Source organism: Aquarana catesbeiana, linkage group LG13 (assembly GCF_042186555.1).
Source record: "Aquarana catesbeiana isolate 2022-GZ linkage group LG13, ASM4218655v1, whole genome shotgun sequence".
In the NCBI taxonomy this organism is placed as follows: Eukaryota; Metazoa; Chordata; class Amphibia; order Anura; family Ranidae; genus Aquarana; species Aquarana catesbeiana.
This window is the reverse complement of record NC_133336.1, coordinates 46,560,474-46,577,518: the sequence shown is the minus strand read 5'-3', so window position 1 is coordinate 46,577,518 and position 17,045 is coordinate 46,560,474. Positions and strand designations below refer to the sequence as shown.

Sequence of the window (17,045 nt, the reverse complement as noted above, 5' to 3'; positions counted from 1 at the left end):
ACCATATTGGCTATAGACTTCATTGGGGATACAGTCTATTCCAGGGGCTTTTCCTTTAAGTAGAGTCACCACAACAGCTTCCAATTCCTCTATAGTAAATCGGATCATTCAACGTGGATTTATCAGTATAGGACAAGATTGGAAAATGATCATCTAATGGCCCGTACACACAATCCGAATATCGTACGAAAACGGTCATCCGAAGAAGAATCGTACGATTTTCGGATCGTGTGCACACTACTTTCGAGAGCCAATTCCGACTGTCCAAACGAAAAATTTTGAAGGAGCAAACTCCATAATTTTTCTTGTACGGGAATAGAACGAACGATAATCGAGTAATGTGTACACCAGTCGCACGAGAAACCCTGTCAGCGAACGATTGCGCATAATCGGAAGCTGCTAATGACCCCGGAAGAATGTCAAATAAACAATACGGAATAATTGCATGCGTGGAAGGAAAGTACCGAAAGAACTTCCCGCGAAAGATCCGTTATCTTGTACGATTCCAAGTTACAGTGCATGTGTCGTAAGCTCCGCCGCTCTGTGCCCCGTGATCGCGCACTGCCGTCTGCGACATTGGGCCTACACACAGCGCCATTACCAAATACATTACCAAAACAGTCAGTCATTCATCATGCTTCCTGTTATTATAATTCCTCTATTTCCATAAATACTAACTAATGACATTGCACTACATTATGGAACCTTTCAGTGGGTATGCAGTTATTACTCTACCTCAAATTGTTAATTATGTTTGGCATGTAATATTTACATGATTAAAATTGATTACAGTTTGTGAATAGTTCTCACATACATATAATATTTTTTTTTTTACGATGCAAAAATAATTTAAAATTGGGCTTTTGTTTATTTGCCAATAAAAAAAAATTGTATTTAATCCCAAAAAAATTGTTCTTGAATTTTGTGGGGAGAGAGGGAGCGAGAGAGAGGAAGAGAGAGGAACAAAGAATACACTAAAAAAAATGAATATAGGTTTTATTTAAATTCAACATAAAATAGTTAAGTGTTACATTCACTTGTAAACTTTAAATTAAAAAAATGATATGCATTAAATCATCATACCTGAAACACAGATTTTTTTGATATATTCTAACTTATGAAAACCATTACCTTTGGATCCTCTATAATCTACCCAATAAGATGTGAGGACCAGGCAACTGCCATATAGTTTATAGAAATTTTTGGTTATTCCTTTGTACAGGGCTTTTTTGACTATAGCAAAAGCTGCTTGAAATCACATCAGTGCCTTCTCTATATTCATTTGAGCAATTTGAAATCTGAAAAGGCATCAGATGTGTATATATGCTGTGGACGCAACTAGATCTTATTAACAAATATTTGTTGAACCAAAAATGACAAAATACAAACTTGTGCTTACAACTCACTCCCCTTCACACAAACTATTAAAGGTGAGTATAATTTAAATCTGGGGCCCAATGAGAACCGTGGCCTTGAACTGCTGAATAATGCCACTGTGCTGCCTGGTGGTGTGATGGCTGTGGTTGAGAATACTGCATGGGTTGAGAAGGTACTGGCTGTTGCTTCTCAGTCAACTTTGTCTTTCTAGTCAGTTCTCCTCTGAACTCTTTCGAAAGCACTTCCAATACAAATATCTCTGCCAACTCCTTCTGTTCATCTGTCATTTTCCTGTGCTTGCTGGCAGTCATGACTCCAAGACTATCTGAATTATCTGCCTTGCTCTGCAGTGCAGTTGCAGCCTTGTTAAGGAATGAAGAAGTGGCAGCCTCAATTTGTTTTCTTTTGCTCCTACAGTTGCACTGACAGGCCTGGAAATCATATTCCCCTCATTGGTTTCTTGATCCTGCAGTTGAAATAAACAATAAATGATACATCAATAGTATTGACATAAGTTTTATTCACATACCCCTATTATGGAAGAGTTCTCTCTGTGGAAACTAAATTAATATTCATAGACTAAATATACTGTAGTTGCTGACTTTTACTATATGGATACTTACCTCTTCAAGGAGCACGCAATGTCTGTACCCCAAGTCGATCATTGGATCAGCTATCAGGTGCATTCACTGCCATTCCATGTAATGGAACCTTACTGATGAGCCTTTTGGCTTCACTGCTAGTTTCCTACTGCACATGCGCTCAGCCTTCAGGTGACACAATTCTAATCTTTTTGGCTCTATACACCACCACAATGGATTTGAAATGAAACAAACAAGATGTGCTTTAACTGCAGACTTTCAGCTTAATTTGAGGGTATTTACATCCAAATCAGGTGAACGGTGTAGGAATTACAACAGTTTGTATATGTGCTTTTTAAGGGACCAAAAGTAATGGGACAGATTAACAATCATCCATAAAACTTTCACTTTTAATACTTGGTTGCAAATCCTTTGCGGTCAATTACAGCCTGAAGTCTGGAACGCATAGACATCACCAGACGCTGGGTTTCATCCCTGGTAATGCTCTGCCGGGCCTCTACGGCGACTGTCTTCAGTTCCTGCTTGTTCTTGGGGCATTTTCCCTTCAGTTTTATCTTTGGCAAGTTAAATGCATGCTCAACCGGATTCAGGTCAGGTGATTGACTTGGTCATTGCATAACATTCCACTTCTTTCCCTTAAAAAACCATTTGGTTGCTTTTGCAGTATGCTTCGGGTCATTGTCCATCTGCACTGTGAAGCGCCATCCAATGAGTTCTGAAGCATTTTGCTGAATATGAGCAGATAATATTGCCCGAAACACTTCAGAATTCATCCTGCTGCTTTTGTCAGCAGTCACATCATCAATAAATACAAGAGAACCAGTTCCATTGGCAGCCATACATGCTCACACCATGACACTACCACCACCATGCTTCACTGATGAGGTGGCATGCTTTGGATCATGAGCAGTTCCTTTCCTTCTCCATACTGTTCTCTTCCCATCACTCTGGTACAAGTTGATCTTGGTCTCATCTGTCCATAGGATGTTGTTCCAGAACTGTAAAGGCTTTTTTAGATGTTGTTTGGCAAACTCTAATCTGGCCTTCCTGTTTTTGAGGCTCACTAATGGTTTACATCTTGTGGTGAACCCTCTGTATTCACTCTGGTGAAGTCTTCTCTTGATTGTTGACTTTGACACACATACACCTACCTCCTGGAGAGTGTTCTTGATCTGGCCAACTGTTGTGAAGCGTGTTTTCTTAACCAGGGAAAGAATTCTTCGGTCATCCACCACAGTTGTTTTCCGTGGTCTTCCAGGTCTTATGGTGTTGCTGAGCTCACCGGTGCGTTCTTTCTTTTTAAGGATGTTCCAAACAGTTGATTTGGCTACACCTAATGTTTTTGCTATTTCTCTGATGGGTTTGTTTTGTTTTTTCAGCCTAATGATGGCTTGCTTCACTGATAGTGACAACTCTTTGGATCTCATATTGAGAGTTGACAGCAACAGATTCCAAATGCAAATAGGACACTTGTAATGAACTCTGGACCTTTTATCTGCTCCGTGTGAATGGAATAACGAGGGAATAACACACACCTGGCCATAGAACAGCTGAACAGCCAATTGTCCCATTACTTTTGGTCCCTTAAAAAGTGGGAGGCACATATACAAACTGTTGTAATTCCTACACCGTTTACCTGATTTGGATGTAAATACCCTCAAATTAAAGCTGAAAGTCTGCAGTTAAAGCACATCTTGTTCGTTTCATTTCAAATCCATTGTGGTGGTGTATAGAGCCAAAAAGATTAGAATTGTGTCGATGTCCCAATATTTATGGACCTGACTGTACATACATAGCCGAGTGTACTTGGCTAGCTCCGCTCACAGTCACGCCCAGTCCCTGTGTTATGTCCATCATAGGGCGGGACTAGGCGTGACTGTGAGCGGAACTAGCCGAGTATAGCCGAGTACACTCGGCTGGGGCCCGCGGGGCCCCCTATTGGGCGGGGCCCATGGGCTTGAGCCCAGTCAAGCCCAATGGTAAGTCCAGCCCTGTCAGTGTGTGTCAGGTAGGTCAGTGTATGTCAGGTAGGTCAGTGCGTATCAGGTAGATTAGTGCGTGTCAGGTATGTCATGTAGGTCAGTGTATGTCAGCCAGGTAGGTCAGTGTGTGTCAGGTAGGTCAGTGTATGTCATGTAGGTCAGTGTGTGTCAGCCAGGTAAGTCAGTGTATGTCATGTAGGTCAGTGTATGTCAGGTAGGTTAGTACATTTCAGGTATGTCATGTAGGTCAGTGTATGTCAGCCAGGTAGGTCAGTGTATGTCAGGTAGGTAACACCCCTCCATACAACCCCACCGTCTGCCGCACCATCTCCCCCCCCGGTGCTGGGCTCCGGGCTGGAGCCCCTGGTCTTTTTGCTACCTAGCAACGCCCCTGCCTCACATGAATATGGGAGTGGAATATATACACACACATTAGCAATTGCAAAACGCATATCAAAAAATCTGCAACACAAAAAAAAATATATCTCCTGTACTTATCTACCTCCACTGGTTCACAGGAGAAGCCACCAGTACCATACACCAGGATCCACATGCCCCTGGCATAGGAAGAATATGTAGAATGATATGCCGTATATACACTGCGTCGTGTCAAAAAACAAACTGTTTCTGGGGTGGCATGTGTCTCCTGTAAGCAGATCAGGTCTGGTTTTAAATCTGTGAAAGTATCAAAGATTGTTTTGCTTTTAAAGGAACTGTTAGCTCCTCTCACATTCTATTAAACAATCTTCAACATTCAAACCCAAATATGTGGGGGGAAAAAAAAGCTTACAAAACCTATTGCAGTTGCTCGGGGTATCTACACCCACATACCCTTCCAAAAGGCATATAACTTAAGGTTTAATATGGGATAGTTGACCAAAAAAAAAAAATCATTAGGCTTGTACAGACTACAAAATCAAGCACCATTAGGAAGAAGAAAAAAAAAAAAAAAAGAACACAGCATGAACAGCAAAAAATGGTATCTTGTCTTCAAATGCCCAAACCATATACCAATATAAAAAACTAAATAATTAAATAAAAAAAGAAAGGGAAGAAAAATATTATTTATATTTATAGCAGAAAAAAAAAAAAAAACAACCTGCGCCTATAAAAATCACATTCAGACCCAAGTCACATAACAAAAATAAAAAACATAGCAAAAAGAAAGAAGGAGAAAAAAAAAAAAAAAGGGTACAGTCCCCTCAGGCACAAAATGGAGAGAGCCCATTCTTAACTCAGCTGGACTTGCTCCTTAGGCTCTGTAGGGGTAAAAAAAAAAGCAAACGTTTTTAAACCCATCTGTGCAGAAAATATAAAAATATGGGGCCGAAGGTGAGGAGGACAAGAGGGGAGAGACAAAAGAACAAACCCCTCTCATCTCCACCCCCGTCTCCAGCCTAGCTTTTTCATAATAGCCCTCCCTATATACAGTTCAAAAGTGCCTTGTGAGATCAGTTATTAACCACTTCAGCCCCAGAAGAATTTACCCCCTTCCTGAAGCCTTGAGGCTTCACAGCCTGGTTCCCTACTGCGAATGCGTGAGTCATGCTGCGTGATCCCACTGGTCCTTGCTGTGGGACCTGTGTGTCTCCCAGAAGACAGCGGGGGACGGAGGAGGCGCCGGACATGGCATAGATATCTGCGGATACTGCGGCTATCTATGCCCGGAAGTGGGAGCAAATACCTGGATTAGACAGGTATCTGCTCCCCCCTCCCCCCTGAAAGGTGCCAAATGTGACACCGGAGGGGGGGAGGATTCCGAAAAGCGGAAGTTCCATTTTTGGGTGGAACTCCGCTTTAACATCGATTATTTTCACTGCGTTTTTCACATCCATGTATATTGGCTGAAATGTATCTTCTAGGTTGTTTATGTGTCCCTCCAGCACAGTTGTACGCTCACATACTTTCTGTAGCTCTTGACAGAGAAGGGTAAAGTCCTCTCTAAGACCTTGAACTTGACCAGTCAGGGCTCCAAGAGAATTGTTGCATTGTTGTACTGCTTTAAGTACATCTATCAGTGTCCGTTCTACAGATTCTATTATTATTGGATTTTCATTTGGTTTACCAGCTGACATTTCTTTATTTGTATTTGAGATGACTTTACCAGCTCCATTACTTTGCTCGCATTGTATAATTATATCTGAAGCAGTGTTATGCCGCGTACACACGGTCGGACTTTTCGTCTACAAAATTCCGACAGATGCCGACGGACTAAAGCTGGCTGACAATCCAATCGTGCGTGGGCTTCCCCCGGACTTTCAGCTGACTTTTCCAGCCGCAAATCTGACGGACTTTAGATTTGAAACATGCTTCAAATCTTTAGGACGTAACTACGCCGGACCCAGAAATCTGCTCGTCTGTGTGCTAGTCCGACGGACAAAAACCCACGCTAAGGCAGCTATTGGCTACTGGCTATCAACTTCTTTATTTTAGTCCGGTGTACGTTATCACGTACGAATCCGTCGGACTTTTGTGTGATCGTATGTAGGCAAGTCCGTTCATAAGAAAGTCTGCCGCAAGTCCGCCAATAGTCCGACAAAAGTCCGTCGAAAGTCTGTCGGACAGGCTGTCGGACTTTTGTAGACGAAAAGTCCGACCGTGTGTACGCGGCATTAGATTCCTTGGGCTCTTTGGAGCTCTTTAGAGACTTCGCTAGCAGCATGCTCAGAATCCTTACTTACATTCTCTTTTCGAGCTTTATGAAATCTTTCAGTTTTAGTAGTAGATATATGCAACTTAGCCAACCAGACTTGAATCATTGTTGAGAAATGTGGAATTTTCTTAACCTCTGTCTAATGTATATGAAGTGCCAAGTCTCCCAAGTGCAAGCAGACTTATTTTTTGAGACTGTCCCGCCAAAAAACTGTTAAATTACTCACAGCCATCCACTTATTCCTTATATAAGTGTTTATCTATTAGGATTAGTAAACAATCTAGCACACATCAAAGCAATCAGGACATTGTTTAACTTATTGTTCTTTTAATCCAAAAAACAAAACACCCACAATCAGGGCTGGACTGGGACAAAAATGTGGCCCTGGACTTCATCCAGACCGGCCCAGGGCACAACACATCAGGGCATGGTACATCAGGCCACATCAGGGTCAGGGGCGGATCCAGAGCATAGTCTCGGGAGAGGCACTGCCAGAAAATACTTTTTTTTGGGTAAATTTAATGGATGGTGTTATCTCTCTGCTCCTCCGCCCACTGGCTCCCTGATTGGCCAGCAGCCGCTCATGCTGTCACCGAGCCGCACAGCTGCTCACCAACAGTGCAGCCCGCTGTCTCTCTCTAGTCCCCACCGGAGCCGCCCGTTGTCTCTCCCCACCAGAGCCGCCTGCTGTCTCTCCCCAGTCCCCACCGGAGCCGCCCGAGACCCGCTGTCTCTCCCCACCGCTGTCTTTCAGCTGCGGAGCCACCCGCTGGCTCTCTCACCCACAACGACGCCTGCCAGCACATTTACTGACCCACATTCTCGGAGGGGGCAATTGCCCCGTTGCCCCCCCCCTGGATCCGCCCCTGATCAGGGTACAGAGCCCAGCACATCAGGGCACAAGGCACATCAGGGCACAACACATCAGGGCACAGAACATCAGGGCACAGCACATCAGGGTACAGGGCACAGCACATCAGGGTACAGAGCCCAGTACATCAGCGTACAGGGCACAACATATCAGGGTACAGTGCCCAGTACATCAGCGTACAGGGCACAACATATCAGGCTACAGTGCCCAGCACATCAGCGTACAGGGCACAACATATCAGGGTACAGTGCCCAGCACATCAGCGTACAGGGCACAACATATCAGGGTACAGTGCCCAGCACATCAGCGTACAGGGCACAACATATCAGGGTACAGTGCTCAGCACATCAGCGTACAGGGCACAACATATCAGGGTACAGTGCCCAGCATATCAGCGTACAGGGCACAACATATCAGGGTACAGTGCCCAGCACATCAGCGTACAGGGCACAACATATCAGGGTACAGTGCCCAGTACATCAGCGTACAGGGCACAACATATCAGGGTACAGTGCACAGCACATCAGGGTACAGAGCCCAGCACATCAGCTAATAGGGCACAACACATCAGGGCACAGTACATCAGGGTATAGCACATCAGGACACAGCACATCAGGGCACAGAACATCAGAGCACACGACATTGAGGCACAGCACACCGGGGCACAGGACATCAGGGCACAGGACATCAGGGCAAAGCACATCGGGGCACAAGGCACATCAGGGCATAGGACATCGGGACACAGCACATCAGGGCACATAGCACATCAGGGCGCATCAGGGCACGTGGCACATCAGGGCATGGGGCACATAGCACATCAGGGCACATGGCACATCAGGGCACGGGGCACATCAGGGCACATGGCACATCAGGGCACATTATGGCACATCAGGGCACGGGGCACATCAGGGCACATTATGGCACATCAGGGCACGGGGCACATCAGGCCACATGGCACATCAGGGCACATTATGGCACATCAGGGCACATTATGGCACATCAGGGCACGGGGCACATCAGGGCACATTATGGCACATCAGGGCACGGGGCACATCAGGGCACATTATGGCACATCAGGGCACATGATGGGGCACATGGCACATTATGGTGCACATCGCACATCAGGGCATGGGGCACATCAGGCCACATGGTACATCAGGGCACATAGCACATCAGGGCATGGGGCACATGGCACATCAGGGCACATGATGGCGCACTTTATGGGGCACATGGCACATCAGGCCACATGGCACATTAGGGCACGGGGCACATGGCACATCAGGGCACATTATGGCACATCAGGGCACATGATGGGGCACATCAGGGCACATTATGGGGCACATCAGGCTACATGGCACATTAGGGCACGTGGCACATCGGGGCACATCAGGGCATGGGGCACATCAGGGCTCGGGGCACATGATGGGGCACATAGCACATCAGGGCACATGATGGGGCACATAGCACATCGGGGCACATAGCACATCGGGGCACATGATGGGGCACATCAGGGCTCGGGGCACATGATGGGGCACATAGCACATCGGGGCACATAGCACATCGGGGCACATGATGGGGCACATAGCACATCGGGGCACATGATGGGGAACATAGCACATCGGGGCACATGATGGGGAACATAGCACATCGGGGCACATGATGGGGAACATAGCACATCGGGGCACATGATGGGGAACATAGCACATCGGGGCACATGATGGGGCACATGATGGGGCACATAGCACATCGGGGCACATGATGGGGCACATGATGGGGCACATAGCACATCAGGGCACATGATGGGGAACATAGCACATCGGGGCACATGATGGGGCACATGATGGGGCACATAGCACATCAGGGCACATGATGGGGAACATAGCACATCGGGGCACATGATGGGGCACATGATGGGGCACATAGCACATCAGGGCACATGATGGGGAACATAGCACATCGGGGCACATGATGGGGCACATGATGGGGTGATAGGGCACATAGCACATCGGGGCACATGATGGGGCACATAATGGGGTGATGGGGCACATAGCACATCGGGGCACATGATGGGGCACATAGCGGGGCACATGATGGGGCACATAGCGGGGCACATAGCACATCATCAGGGCACATTGTGAGGTCTTACTAGCCAGCATGCAGAGTAGCGCAGGGAGCTTCTGTAGTAATAAGTTCTCTCTCGTGTCATCACACTGTTCTCCGGCGGCCCCGCCCCCTCCTCTCTTCTCGTCTATACCAATTGGCTTGTAAGATCATCTGGTATAGACAAGAAGAGAGGAGGGGCCGCCGGAGAACAGCGTGATGACACGAGAGAGAACTTATTACTACAGAAGCTCTCTGCGCTACTCTGCATGCTGGCTAATCTCTATCTACCCGTCAGGCGCCAGCTGTCGGCGGTTGACGGGTAGATCGCCGCGCACCGCAGATGCACCTGAAAGTGAAAGTGGCCCAGACTGAGCCATCGGCCCACCGGGAATCTCCCGGTAGTCCCGATGGCCAGTCCATCCCTGCCCACAATACAAGTCTGGAAAGCCTCTATTAATTTCCCATTTAATAAAGCTGTCTAACAAAGGCATATCTTCCAAGTTTGACAAAGTCTGGGGCTGCTGGACAAATTCCACTACTATGATTTTCAGTAACTCATATTACATGTGATAAATACAAAAGGATATTAACTTTATAGCACCTCGCTACAGGATTACTTTAATCTCTTGACTCAGACCCAAACTTTCAGGTCAATAATCAAAAAACCAAAGCACTGAACATATCCTTCCTATGTCCCAAGACATCAGATTACAACAAAACTTCCACTTCAAGTGGGCCTCCCTATCCATCAAATACCTGGGTATCAAGCTACCTAATACACAATCCTAATTGTTCTCCTTCAATTCCTGGTCCTGTTCTAAACTTGACCCATTTCTTTGACCATATATATATATATGATCACCCAAAAGTTCACTGACCATCCCATCTTCAAATCCCCCGCTTTCTTCCTACTACATCACAACTCCATGTCATTCGACCGCTACAAATTGTCGATCTTGATCTATACAATAAGGCTCCATTCATACTTGATTGTGGGTGGAATCGGCGCTATTCTACCCGCGATTTCAAAAAGGCGGGACACGTCTGCGATGCCATTACTTCTAATGGCACCCCAACCCCGCTGCGATTTTGCTGCGATTGTCGCATGGTAAATCAGATTGCAATCGAGGCAAATTGCAAAGGGAAATGCTGTCACCCAAAATTAAGCTTATGTTCCTTTTTGGAGGTTGCGGATGCAGCGCAATTCACCACGCGACAATCATGGCGCGATCGGGGTGCCATTAAGAAGTATTGGCATCGCAAACGCGTCCCACGTTTTGCAGAGATTTGAAATCGTTGTGATTGGAGCCTAAATGTGGCAAGAGCATGTATTCCTGCCCTATATAGACCCCCCCCCCAAAAAAAAAAAAACTGTCAAACAAAGTTTGAGACTAAATGACATCATGTTAATGGAAGACCTTACTAGCTCCCTCAAGGACTCCTCCAGAAAATTTCAGGAACACGGATAAATATATGGCTATTATGAAATAGCCATGATCAGATAACTGAGTATACCCCGGTCTCTCATCCATACCCAATCCCTTTCTCTCCTCCTCCCCTTTAAATTTTATATATTTTTTTCTCTCCCACTTCTCAACAGTTAGTCCGATGAAAGGTCTAATCTATTCCCACCTCTCGCTTTTTTCCTACACCCTACCATTGTATTCTAATATTCCTTATCCAAATATAATCCTTAAAGTCAACCAATTATTTCTAAGATTTCCTCATTCTTACCAGCTTCCTTCTATTAGCACCCTGTTCCCGTGTTGACAGTATAAAACCTGTTTATATTCTACTGGAAAAACTACTTCGGAGGTTACGATTATTTTTTTCCTTGTTACCAAGTACAATTCATTCATTCATGTGACTTTTGTTACTTTTCATATGTCTATCTGTACAAGTCAGTTTAACATATACTGTATCTTATTTGATGTCATATAAAAGAAATAAAAAATTAGCTAAAACGAAACTAATTTGGGGTCAGTGAAAGACATAACCCTTTAATTTCGTGGTCAGTGGGTAAAACGCTTGTTCACACTTGCTACTGTCCTTGCAGCCCCTTTGAAAAGTGATCCATGGTGGGTCGCTTTCCAGAGGGCGGTTGACAGGTGGCTGGGAGGCCAAATATTGCCTCCTCTCCACCTGAGTTAATCAGTGAAAAGTCTGCACCACCATGCTGCAATCATGTAAATTATAAAGAATGCAGGTTGGTTGTGGCAAGTCCTCATTCACAAGGCAGGAGCCAGCATAAGGCAGCTGCCTTAAGGTGCTGGGATGGGGGGGGGGCGTTAAAATCTGAATCCCCAGCCACTTGCTGGAGATTCAAATTTTTACCATGCTGCACATACACTATATTCTCAAAAGTATTGGGACATCTGCCTTTAAACGCACATGAACTTTAATGGCATCCCAGTCTTAGTCCGTAGGGTTCAATACTGAGTTGGTCCACCCTATGCGCTTCTGGAAGAATTGTCAAACATTCCCATTCACAATAAAAATCTCTCCTGCGCTCAGGTGTCTAGTTCCTCAATGTGTGGTGTGATCGAATACATTCAGTAGTATCTGTCGTCTTGCAGCCTTCCTTAGAATAATGGGTATTCACAGGCTAAAGAAAAAAGAGAGAAAAGGAGGGCGCACCAACCTAGTGCATTACCACTGGTAAAACTTATTGAAGTGTAAAACAGCAAAATATATACTCACAAACGAGCATGGATAACAGGCATGGACAATGTTACAGGTACGCAGTTCTGAACATTGACAGATCAGGGCCTGACGTCAAGCGGATAAAGCGATGGCTGACGCGTTTCAGGGGAGAACCCCCTTCCTCAGAGCCTAAGCGGGCAATGGCTGCTCATATGTATGGTCTCCTCTATATATGTAAAACTGTAAAAGATGTAAATAAATCTAAATTAAATTAGAATAGAGAGATCGGACTTGTAGCCTTATAATGATCCCCATAAGAAGAATGTATGTGGATATAAATAAAAATAAAAAAAATGGGGTTGTGACCTGTCCACATTTTTTCCAGGGAATGCACTGACATGCCTCCATCCCAATTATTGGTACAAAAAAGTGAGCTGTGTTCCACTGCAGCTGTGTTCCATCAGCTGCAGTGGAGTACATAGAAGGCATCCAGGGTCTAATAGACCCTGGATGTGTCCTTAAAGAGAACCTGTCACCTATATGCTATCACATAGGGGGCTAATTTTCCCCTAAGTAAAAAAGTATTAAAGCATTTACAGGGACAATAAAAATTAAAAAAAAAAACGAATTTTAATTTTCTAGAGTCCATCCCACCCCCACATATAAAAATACACTCCTGCATAACGCTAAAATGATGACCAGGCTGTAGGGGCTTTTAAAAGGCTACCTATAAAAAAAATATAGGTTACTGAAGTTCTGTTTCGCCTTTTCACAGGCACACACAATTTTAAGATTTGACATGTTGGGTATCTATTTATTTGGCACAACCTCATCTATTATATTTTTGCCAAAAATGGGTAATGATTTGCTTTTAGGTTACCAAAAATTAACTAGTGTTTTTTTTGTTTTTGTTGCATTTCATAAACTATTGCGCTAATATCTTGTAACATAATTTTTTTTTTTAACTACCACCATTTTATTCTCTATGGTGTCTGCTTTCAAGAAAATATATAATGTTTTGGGGGTTTTAAGTATTCATCAGACCTAAAATGATTTTTAAAAACATGGAAATCAAAAACTTTACAAAATTAAAAAAATGGCCTAAGTGGTTAAAATACCTATGGGAACAAGAAAGTGGTCCTGGGACTTTAAATGAGGTGGATCACAAGATAAGATAAACAATTTATTGTGGTCACCAAGAATGCAAAAATACTTTACAAAAAATATGACAATAACCATCTGCAATAAAATGGTCATAAAAGAGTCCATATATGGTAAAACGTTACATACAATAATATTCATAAAATGTCATAATAAGGTACATCATCTATAAAGGAACAGATTATGTAGCATCTATGGAACGCAATGCATTTTGTGGATAATATTAAATGTCCACTCATCAGGAGTTTGATGCGGTAAAATATCTGTGCATAAATGGGAATAGTAATCTCATGTAGGTCTGTATGAAAAAAGAAAAAATGAATGAATGATTCTCCGCAAAAAGATGGAGGAATATCAATGATGGATAACTTTGCTACTCACATGTCACCTCAAAGAAAAGGGCTCAGCATCTGGGAGGAGAAACGTTTATCTTACCTTGTGACCCACCACATTTACAGTTCCACGTGTATGCTTCAGATCATTCATTTTTTGCTGTTATATTTGGGTGGAAGACACCCTGGTCTCCCATGATCTGATGCATCACCATTCTGTTCATACTCATACATATATTATAGTAACAGATAACTATAACATTTTATTAAGATAGACAAGTTTTTTCTTTTCTACCCTCTTACAAATTACCCCTCTTTTCTATTCACTTGTCACCCTTTGTTTGGGCTCAGTGGGAGGGTCTTCCTGGACCTGCTTGTTCTGGGATTGTGAGGCGCTGCTTGTCACCTCCTTCCCTTCCTCTCTCGGATTACATCCAGGGTGTGGGCAGGTGTAGCCACGCTGTGCATCGACATCATGTCTCCATACCAGACATACGGCTGCTATGGCGTCGTGCTGTCAGGGTGATGGTATTCATCTGACGTCGCATGATGGACCGTTATGGTCCACTCCAGGCGTGGCGTCCACATGGCGTTGGTGGGGTCCCACCCACCAGCCGTGGAGGTATTTAGCTGGGGAAGAACCTAGTTTTGCACACCGCCTTAATGGCGGTTTTGAGGACCCACACTCAGCACCTGCTGTTGCACACAGGTATTTGATTGTTGGGTGGTTATTCACTCATACATTTTCTTCACTCCATGCACTTTTGTTTTTTTTCCTCTTCTTTTTTATTATTTTTTTGTTTTATTTTTCATCATTTATTTATTTTTCATACATTGGTCACATTTATGTCTATCTCACGGTATCAATTTGATGTCTCTTTTGGACCTATTGTACACATATTTGAGAACCACAAACATTTGTTATGTTATATTTGAACACAATTTTACAATTGTATACATATATTTCAGAATTGTTTGGTTCACATGTGTTTACACACTCCATGTATCACACTTTATGTCCCGGCAGTTTCCCCTCGGCTTGCGTTGGGCGGTTCTTTCCCGCCTCAACCCCGGAATAAGTGTCTGTCTCTGCGCCTCCATTTCTCCTCCCAGATGCTGAGCCCTTTCCTTGAGGTGGCACGTGAGCAGCAAAGTTAACCATCATTGATATTCCTCCATCTATTTGTGGAGAATCATTCAATACATATTTTCTTTTTTCATACAGACCTACATGAGATTACTATTCCCATTTATGCACAGATATTTTACCGCATCAAACTCCTGATGAGTGGACATTAATACGATCCATGAAGCGCGTTGAGTTCCTTAGATGCTACATAATCTGTTCCTTTATAGATCATGTACCTTATTATAACATTTCATGAATGTTATTATTATGTGTGTAACGTTTTACCATATATGGACTCTTTTATGACTATTTTATTGCAGATGGTTATATGATTATTGTTATATTTTTTGTAATGTATTTTTGCCTTCTTGGTAACCACGATAATTTATCTTACCTTGTGACCCACCTCATTTAAAGTCCCACGACCACTTTCTTGTTCCCATGTGTATATTTAGGGATGAAGGTGAGTCACGGTGTATGCCTCAGATCATTAATTTGTTGCTGTGGTATAAAGACCTTGTCTTCTATTCCCTAACTATCCAGTGAGGGGAAGCAGGGAATGCATAACCTCCGTCCTCATTACACACTTCCCTCTACAACAGCAGATGGGTGGCGGGGGCAAAATGCACCTTTGGCCAAGTAGACAAAACTCCTTGCACCTGTCCTGCTCATTCACTTGAGTCACATTTGGCGACAGTGCTGCCTGGGGTATAATTTTTGTTGCAAAAAATTGTGACTGCAGTATGTGTACAGTCCTGAGTGGCTGCATGTCTTCCTTTAGGTGGGCAGTAAAACTCAGCCTCCTGTTTTACCACTGTGAACAAGGCTTTCAAGTGGTGGTCAGAATGCCACCCTTACAGGCAGCTAAAATGGCAATAGGTGTCATGCTGCTGGTTTTACTAAATGGCATTGGTCCTGGAACTATGCAGGCACCCACCATCAAATGGTATGTCAATCAGCCACAGCTCAAGGAACCCATTCCAACCTCTGGAGGAAACTTAGTGTTCCACAGAACCCTGATTGAGAATGGCAGATTTTTAACACCTTAACACCAGCACTTCCTGGGCCCTTTAAGAGATTTATGTTCATGTGACCGCCGTGGCTGTCACATGATCAGAAAGCTCCCGATCACAAGTAGAGATCAGGAGTTTTCCATTAGCTGCCGGGAGCGTGCTTTCGGCACAGCTCTGTTTACATTCTGGTACACATATATGAGGCCTCTCTGCAATAAGGCCCACCCGCCAAAAGGCCACATATATGCGTACCGCCAGTGTGAAATGGTTAAGGAGTAAAATTTTATGTTGCAAATAAAACAAATCTAAGAAACTCCACATGTACAGTCCAAGACCTAACATAATTACAACAGGTGCCAGACAAAAACAATCACTAAGCCTCAGGGTGGGGGGGGGATGATCAGGTGACCAGGTCTGCAGTAACAGCTGCAATTAATAGCTTGATAAAAGACAGACCACAATTTGGTCAGCCAATTATGTCAGCTATGATGAAATATGGAAGCACAAGGCAGAAGTTAAGCTGTTCCAAATGTATACACTGTAGAGCTGCCTTCAAGAAATATTGAGGCATCCATTGCTGGCCTCTCCTTCTAAAAGTGATTATTTCCTGGCCATCATGCCCATCCAACATCTGCAATAATTGCTAAGCCACTGGCCCAGAACAAAGATGCAGCTGAGTCATTTTGTTTCTACGGCTGCTTATTAGTTCAGGTTCTGTGACTAAGTTCACCTGACCACACCTGTTGCACACATATTTAGGATGTAAATTGTACCATGGTGCCAAGCGAACTTGAAATTGGTAAGGCTATGCAAAGCCCCACCCGCACGGCTGCATCACAGAGTTCTGTGAATGAACTACAAGTCCCATCTTCAATCGCGGCGGGCAAACTAATAGTTCTTAATGGAGTACAAGTGTGGTAGTGACAACTCTTGTAATCCATTGACACTTCCTCTAGCTCACTAACTGAAAGCTTGAACCTAAGTACAGACAGAGCTGGGGTAAGATTCTGTAGAACCTTGTATTGCACCTGCGATCCACTAGTTGAAATGCTTTGCAGACCAACTTCCAAAAAAATTAAATAAATGCACATTTTTTTCTGCAAATATATGTGCCTTTATAATTATTTTTTTGCAATAGGTGGACTTTGCCAGGAAACAAACTTTTTCAGAGGGAGTTCA

The 17,045-nt window shown here is 44.0% G+C and overlaps 1 long non-coding RNA gene across 1 annotated transcript in view; it reads right to left on the bottom strand.

Annotated features, from left to right (window-relative positions):
* Positions 1 to 1,032: 1,032 nt before the first annotated feature.
* LOC141117478 (uncharacterized) overlaps positions 1,033 to 17,045 on the bottom strand; it is a 48,140-nt gene continuing 32,127 nt past the window's right edge. The window contains exon 3 of the long non-coding RNA XR_012237161.1: positions 1,033 to 1,843. This is a non-coding gene — a long non-coding RNA (uncharacterized lncRNA). The remainder of the gene's footprint in view (positions 1,844 to 17,045) is intronic.